At 40.5% G+C, this 8,546-nt stretch overlaps 1 long non-coding RNA gene across 5 annotated transcripts; it reads left to right on the top strand.

Annotated features, from left to right (window-relative positions):
* The first annotated feature begins 1,894 nt into the window (after positions 1-1,894).
* LOC123091912 (uncharacterized) lies at positions 1,895-7,929 on the top strand. 5 transcript variants are annotated; one of them, XR_006443782.1, is made up of 7 exons: positions 1,931-2,540; positions 2,685-2,779; positions 2,948-3,081; positions 3,216-3,381; positions 3,565-3,625; positions 4,572-4,850; positions 4,962-7,929. It is a non-coding gene; the product is annotated as an uncharacterized lncRNA (long non-coding RNA). The 5 variants fall into 5 exon arrangements; XR_006443785.1 differs by having other exon boundaries at positions 3,565-4,850; positions 4,962-5,285; positions 7,470-7,929; XR_006443784.1 differs by having other exon boundaries at positions 3,565-4,850; positions 4,962-5,285; positions 6,562-7,929.
* The last annotated feature ends 617 nt before the right edge of the window (positions 7,930-8,546 follow it).

Below are 8,546 nucleotides of genomic sequence, written 5' to 3'. Positions count from 1 at the left end.
TTTTCAATTAAAGGCCATCTTGAAGGCCGAATTGCTCACGCTTTGCATCAGACACTCATCAACGTGTGTCTGGTGTCAAGCGTAACATTTTGGTCTCTGGCCTGTCCAGACCGTATTGACTATAACTTTTGCATATGAACTCGGATTGAGATGATTCATATATGAGAATCAATTGTCTTGACGAGACGAAGACAATTCCTTTAGAGCACTCCTTCATCTGAGGTCATATTGAGGGCATAATTGGCCGAAAAGCACTCAGAACATTAAATTTTGTCACTCGGAGTATAGCTTCGGCCACTGAGATGAGGTCGAATGGCGATAGCCTAAACATCAAAGTTGTCCCACTCGACGATATGAAACTTTCTCATGCTGAAAAACCCTTTCACTCTGTATTTTGCCAAAATCAGTTGTCAACAACTCCGCCGCCACAAGGCGAAACCTTGGCGGAACCAATCTAGGGCTCCGGCGGAGCCATTCTGCCAGGGAAACTTCCCTTCGGGAGGGGGAAATCATCACCATCGATCCTTTCATTGGGAGAGGGTCAATCTCCATCAACATCTTCACCAACACCATCTCCTCTCAAACCCTAGTTCATCTCTTGTATCCAATCTTTGTACCAAAACCTCAGATTGGTACTTGTGGGTTGCTAGTAGTGTTGATTACTCCTTGTAGTTGATGCTAGTTGGTTTATTTGGTGGAAGATCATATGTTCAGATCCTTAATGCATATTAATACCCCTCTGATTATGAACATGAATATGCTTTGTGAGTAGTTACGTTTGTTTCTGAGGACATGGGTGAAGTCTTGCTGTTAGTAGTCATGTGAATTTGGTATTCGTTTGATATTTTGATGACATGTATGTTGTCTCTTCTCTAGTGGTGTTATGTGAGCGTCGTCTACATGACACTTCACCATTGTTTGGGACTAGAGGAAGACATTGGGAAGTAATAAGTAGATGATGGGTTGCTAGAGTGACAGAAGGTTAAACCCTAGTTTATAAGTTGCTTCGTAAGTAGCTGATTTGGATCCATATGTTTCATGCTATGGTTAGGTTTACCTTAATACTTCTTTTGTAGTTGCGGATGCTTGCAATAGGGGTTAATCATAAGTGGGATGCTTGTCCAAGAAAGGGCAGTACCCAAGCACCGGTCCACCCACATATCAAATTATCAAAGTAACGAACGCGAATCATATGAACATGATGAAAACTAGCTTGACGATAATTCCCATGTGTCCTCGGGAGCGTTTTTCTCATTATAAGAACTTGTCGAGGCTTCTCCTTTGCTACAAGAAAGATTGGACCACCTTGTTGCACCTTATTTACTTCCATTGCTTGTTACCCGTTACAAACTGTTTTATCACAAAACTATCTGTTACCGATAATTTCAGTGCTTGCAGAGAATACCTTACTGAAAACCGCTTGTCATTTCCTTCTGCTCCTCATTGGGTTCGACACTCTTACTTGTCGAAAGGACTATGATAGATCCCCTACACTTGTGGGTCATCAAGACTCTTTTCTGGCGCTGTTGCCAGGGAGTGAAGCGCATTTGATAAGTGGAAATTGGTAAGGAAATATTTATATAGTGTGCTGAAATTTACTGTCACTTGTTACTATGGAACATATTCCTTTGAGGGGCTTGTTCTGGGTATCTTCACCCCGACCAGTAGAGCAAAGAGTTGCTCCTCAATCTACTGAACCTACTGAAAATTTAAAACAATAATGAGGCTAGCCAACTCGCATGGACATGGCTCCCTCGATTCAACCTTCGATAGCCGTCGGATGTGGCTTTCTGGCGTGTCTGGGCCGTAAGATCTTCACCTCGCGGTCAAACCCGATTTTCACCTCGCAGTTGTTTTGACTGGCCAATGACGAGTGGGCTTGCGCTTGTTGGCTGGGTTGGCGGAGGCCGCCTGCATGAGGTTTTGCCCAATCTGCCCCCCGCATTCTGCAGCCAATCCATCCTCGCCTCGTCCCACTCCCGCACCGGCCACCACCCAAACCCTAGACCCATTTCCCCTCGATCCCCACAGCCTCTCCCGCCTACTCCATCCCTCCTCCGTGCCTCGCCACGGCCTCCGCCCCAGAGCCTCGCCGCCACCTGCTATTCCTCATCGCCCATGCGAGCTCGGTGGCGGGATGAATGGACAGGGGAGGTGGGCGACGAGGGCTACTCCACCCACCAGATTCGCGCCGCCCCTGCCCAAATCCTCTCCGCGTGCGTTGCACCCAATCCCGTCCTCGCTCGTATCGTCCGACGGACAGGTCCCCATCCTCCTGCGGTTCCCCTCCCTTTCTTCCTTCTCCTCCCTCACGACATGTCGCCTGTCTCCATCCCGCATCTTGCTGCCGCAACAGCCTCTCCAGGAGGCTCGCCCTCCGTGCTGCAAAGTAGCAGGCCCGGACCTGGAGGAGGAAGAGGAGATCAGGGGGTCCAGGCGGTGGCTCGGTACAGTTCCTTTTCGATATGCTCTTCATGGCGCCGATGGCTTCCACGGAGCAGAGGAAAGTATGCGTGCCTTCTGCTGGAAAGGGCTCGGTGGTAAGTTTGGCTCGTTCTCATATCTCAGCGAGTCATGTATTTTGTATGCATCTATCCTGCTGGGATTAGTTTGATATTTTTCCCATTGGACACTCTCCTATCTAAAATATTTGTCTTATCTATTTGATGTCGGTTCACATGCAGGTTGGGAGAGTAGCGCCATGAATGATGAATGTTGGCGATCTTTTTATTGTGACACAACGCTTTCGAGTTTCATGAGACATGGCCATTCTCAAAAGGTAGTTATTGGTGTTGCCATATTCATTCATGAATATTACCTTATACCAACTATTATTATTTAGCTTTCTTAAGATATGCCTCTTTCATACTCTGTGAAGAACAAATTATGCATGCATATCTTCATGAGTGATATGCCTCCTTTATATTAAGAAAACCATTTTTTGCAGGTTTAAACTCCACATGGTCAGTAGAATGGGTATCTAAAAGGACCAAGATCTAACTGAGTTAAAAGAAGTACGTTGCCACTGCCTCGGTGTTTATAACTGTGGTGGTTGTTCTGAATTGAAATGGTCTGTGGATGGTAAAAACCTCTCTCTATACTAGAATGATGTGTTGATTGATTCATGTATGATTTGTGTGATATAATCATATAAATAGTCTTGCATTACTTTTCTAGCTCAATGCTCTCTTCTGAATAGGGGTTTGCGGCTGCAGGTGAAGGATGGGCGGACAATGAGGAGATGGAAAATGAAGCAATGTTATGGGAGAAAATTGAGGGAGAACAGTTGGCCGCCATCCATGAATGGGAAGATAGCAGACCTGCGGTGTTTGCAGAATCAACAGGAAAAATGACCCTCCAAGCTCCAAGATGGACTAAAAGGTATCTTTGAATATTGCATCTTCTCAGGATTATTGAAGTAGATATGTCTTAATTAAAAGTAGGGGCGATTCAACTATTTTGGTCAGTTTCTAAGGATCCTATTCCTATATGACAAAAAATAATTACACAAAGTACACTGATTTTTTCTCAAAATGGGAAGTGAAAGCAATTACTTGTGTACAGGACAAGGTACACGCAAGCTGAACAAAGGGAGGAGTGGGGCAGTGTGGTGTTTGAGGTTAAGGTAACTGATAGTGGCACTGAATTTTAGTGTGTGTGGACCTTTTGCCATGTTGGTATGCTCTGTCATATAATGAAGGTATAAAATTTGCTAGCATGCTATGACAGTTTCACATTGATGATGGTTAGGCTAGCCTGCTCCATGTGGATTTTACAGTGAAAAATTGAAGGAATATGGTAAACCATTTTATTTATTTTTCTAGAAGTGCAAGATCCTAGGTTTTCATTCGATGTTACTGATAATTGTCAATAAATAATTATATGCAAGATTGTTTGTTGATGACCAGTAAATTTGTCAAAGTGGGATTTTAGAATCTAAAAATACTTTTACTATTGATTTTGTTTAATATCTAAAAATGCAGACCAGTTCTTTAGTGAATTTTAAAATTTCCCTTCTTTATAGACAAGGTTTAGTTTTGTTTGGTTGTTAATCTGGTGTATACAGAGATTTGTTACCAGCCTATAGGAAAAAACATCACTATCTATTTATTCTCTCATGTGAGCACAAATGAATGAGCTTCAATGTCTCCAGGAAATTTTATGTAGACATTAATCCATCGTTTTCATGTCATGTTATACTTTTCTAGGCTTTTTTTGTCAGATAATATGTGATTGGGATCTATGTTTTTGAGTCGTCTGTTGGATACCAATAAAAATCTGGCGAAGGTATTTCTTTGGTTTGAGAGTGTTGACCTATTCTGCTGAGGACAAATCCAAACAGATGGTTCTCTGGTTAGATTATAATTAATAGGATGGAAGTTTAGGTTTTCTGAAGATGTTTTTCTTGGAGAGGCGGGGGTCTGCTTTGGTTTCTTGCTCTTGGGCTCTTCTCTAAAATACTTGACCGAGTGCCACTGATAGTTAATTAATACATTAATAGCTTGGATGGTTCTGTATTTGTTTTCTTTAGATTTATAACTCTTCAAGAATTATAATGGAGTATTTTCTAGGTTATCTTGATCTAGAGCTTTTATCGCCTCTTCGGTGATCTACTGGAGAAAAACTTTGACCTGAAGCATCCCGTCGAATATCTATTCCTACCAATACATATACCTGCTATTTGCTGTCATGTGTAATGCATACTATATGGTATGGTATCCACTTATTCAGGATTCCTCTGAAGTAAGGAATTTGTATTACCAGAAGTATTATCTAAGTGATATATTTCGGGATTGGTATACTTCTGCTCTTGGTAGGAGATCTTTGACCAGGACACTATTCTACAAAAGGTAATAACTGAGAATTCATGGGCAATGTAAAATTTGCAGCATGATATTTTGAGGCAGTAGCTACTCAATCGTTAAAATGATTAACTGAATGGATCTCTTACACACCAGCAGCAAATGCTTGAGAAAGATCTAAAACTCGGAGAGAAGAGAGAGGGAAAAGAGAACGGGGAGGCGAGGAGCACCTGCATCACATCCTGTGGCTGCAGCGGGTCGGCCTCCGTCATCGGCTTCTTCCTGCTAGGACAGGGCAGGACAGGGTGTGGTGACAATGAGTGGTAGACAAGAAGGGCGATGCCGTAGTTGATGAGGACGGCGATGGAGATAGCGAGCAACATGAGGAGGAAGTGGAGGTCGGTGGGGAAGGCCTCCCTCCCGCGAGATCACCACCACCAAACCCGCCGAGGTCAGAGAAATAGGGAAAATCAAAATCTGAAGGTAACTAAAATGCTCCCAATATGTTTCAGTTCATATTATCAGTGAATCTACTTTCTTCTGTGTAATGGTAGGGTACATTTTTACATTTTCTCTACTGCTCTCAGTTAGGTTCTATTTCAACTACTAAAACTTGTTGTATGGAATAGTCGCAAATATTAGGTATATCATTGTTGTTTTGCTGAATGATGAACAACAAGGTAGTCCAGTAGAATTGTAACTTGTGAGGCCCGGAAATAGTCCCTTCAAAGTATGATGCTGGTTTATAGAACTAAATTTGTGTTCTACCTGTATTTTTTTCTTTAGTTTGTAGGTTTCTTGGAAGATTTACTGTGGGCTGTGTTACTCGCCAAAAAAGTTAACCCCAAGTCAGACCCTTTCATGGCTTCGCTTATTAAATGATGTTTTTCTCAATTTGTTGATGAGAAATTCATGAAATTTGGTATAGTTTTACGTATGATGTTACCTATGGTTCATTACCTTTGTAATGAAGCACGTCTCAAAACATTTTCCAAAGTTGGGCAAAGGATGGTAACACCTTTAGCTATTCTATATTCTTTGATAATAACGTTGACGATGCCGTCATCAAAAGCCGCTTGGCAGGGGCTCACCCCGAAAACACCTCTTTTTTGCATCTGCTGAGCAGAACCAATTACCAAATCCTACTGCAAAGCTCTATGCTCTGCTTTGGCCTTGCTCTCACTTATGGGTAGGAAGGACAATAAGAAGGAATTCATGTTGGCTAACTAATCTATCTAATAAACTACAGCCTAACCACGATTATTTTTTGTTTGCGGTACTTCCCAACTCACTTTACGAACAACCACCTCCTAGAGCACATACGTTCAGGCCACTATGATCTACCAATCAGATCTGGAAATGGAGATGCCCATGTAATCGCTCGCCTTCTCAAAGGAGTGGACAAGAGAGCTACCATTACAGTAAGCTAGAGTGGGCTCTTCCACTCTATAAATATGAAGGGAACATATCAGCTTTCGCCTTCTAACCTGTAGCAAAGAGCCTCTATTTGACTGTCTACTCCCTGTAAGGACATAATCATGGAGCTTCACCACCGTCTACTTATATTTAGCATACGTACCAAACTTGTATGTTTATAATGCTTTTGCTCCATCTGTGACATGCTTAGAATTGGCTTATATTTTCATCTAGATTCTCTTACTTCTGTTGACATAATGGAACGTCCTCTTGACCTGATATATAAGTGTTGATGCATATGGACTTATCTTTTCTCTCTTGGTAAATTTTATTTGCTGATCAGGATTTCCTACCCCTTCCGAGTGAACCCTACAGGGAGCAACGCATCTCCATTTTGCTTCCATAGGATAAGGCATGGGAAGAGGCGAACCTTCATTGATTCCTAAATAAATATTTAATCTATAATATTTTCTTATATATGTGCTCGGTTACAATTACAACATGGGGCTTAAAGTATCTATTACTATGGATATTTTGTTATATTTGTGCATTTTAGTTACAACTAAGTGCCACACCAATGAATGTGAATGCATGTTCAGGTAATAAGTATCATGATTACCAATTTCGGTTTGTCCCCATAGTCTGTGTGTTCCATATCCTTTCAGTACCTTCTGCTATTTTCCTGCATTTTTCTTCCCTTCTGCTGTAGATTAAGTGACTAGAAGCAAACAAATGGTTATGCCAGACTATTCAGATTATCAAGTACAATATACTGCGGAATATTAGCTTCTTAAATTTATGTTGCAGCCTAGCATATACCAGGATAAAAATTTACTTTTGTGTATCATGTAGATTATGTTCCTCTAAATCACGTATACCATTCTTAGGTATTAATAGTGCAGTACTACATGAAGGCAATATGTTAGCATATTAGGTACTACTATTCTTTGCTCTCTAATGTGTGAGCGCTTATGGTTTTGCTGCAGTACAGACTCGGCATCTATTCGTCTTGGTACAAACTAATGTTCTAATAAGGTGTGATAAATTTAATAATAAGATGATATTGCTGAGATTAAGTGACCAGAAATGCGGTTTGTATGACCGAAATTATCCTGAACATATGATTGTTTATTATTTATTATGCTCTGTTTTTAGGAAACTATCTGAACTCTTCCCAAGACCATTTGTTTGCTATTATTTTTCTTTAGAAGTTTCTCCATGATGTCACTTTCCACCTACTGGGTCGTGCAGGGTTGCGTCATGAACGGCATCTGGGCGATCGCCCACGAGTGCGGCCACCACGCCTTCTTCGACTACTTGCTGCTTGACAACATGGTCAGAAGCTCATTATCGTCTTGTCTAGCATTGTTGTTATTCTGAACCTGGTCTGGCCTCAAAACAAACTGAAATAGGGGAGTTGTTGGTCAAACAAATAATTTTCCATGTTTGGACACTCAGTTTTCTGCACTTTAGTCATTTGTATGGTTTGTGTTCATGAATAATCAGTGGCTGGCATCATTTTATATTTGCACCGTTTGAGTGCTGATTACAGTAGGTCTACATTTTTTAGTCAAAGTGTTTTTATGTTACTTTGTTCTTTCAGTTTTCTGTCAGTAGTTTGTTCAATTTGTATGCTTGGGATTTGTTTCATTGACGGACCTTAAAGCTGATGCAATAATGCTTGCCAACCAAAAGGTGGTCCTCCTATTAATTGTTTCGATTCTGTTTTTTTATTTATGCAAAAAGGAATGCTATTGCTTATGTTTTCTAACGAACTGTACCTTGAATTCTTGGTTTTGCAATTCACTGAAGAATCATCCATCACAAACTCTGTTCATTGAGAACTTTACCTGGATATGCTAAAGCTTGCGCACTGAGATTTTTTGTCGAGTTATGTGACGCCCGGATAATTAGACTACAGTAATCCCAAGCTAATGATGCCACGTCACCTCCATTACTGTCATTAAACTCACGTTGATTCGAACCCGATTCAAATTCAAATTCAAAATCAAGCAAACAATAAAAGTTTTTAAATATTAAAACTAAAATGTTCGGAGTGAACCAAATATTGCATAGGTAATTATGGTGGAGAAACCACACTTTTATAAAATAGCTAAATGCTCTAAAGTAAATAAACAGTAGCTAAAACCAGTAATTAAATTCGTTTTATAATATATAAAATGTTAAACTAAATTGTTTGGGCGCCCAAGTTATTGTGGCATTAGAATAAGTAGTAATGCAATTTTAGGAACTAATTTTATAATTTATAAAACTAACATAAATAGTAACAAAAAGGAAAAAGGGAAATAATAAAAAGTTAAAAAAAAA

This window comes from Triticum aestivum, chromosome 4B, assembly GCF_018294505.1.
Source record: "Triticum aestivum cultivar Chinese Spring chromosome 4B, IWGSC CS RefSeq v2.1, whole genome shotgun sequence".
Classification (NCBI taxonomy): domain Eukaryota; kingdom Viridiplantae; phylum Streptophyta; class Magnoliopsida; order Poales; family Poaceae; genus Triticum; species Triticum aestivum.
Note: the sequence above shows the minus strand (reverse complement) of the source record. Positions and strands in the feature narration are given on the sequence as shown.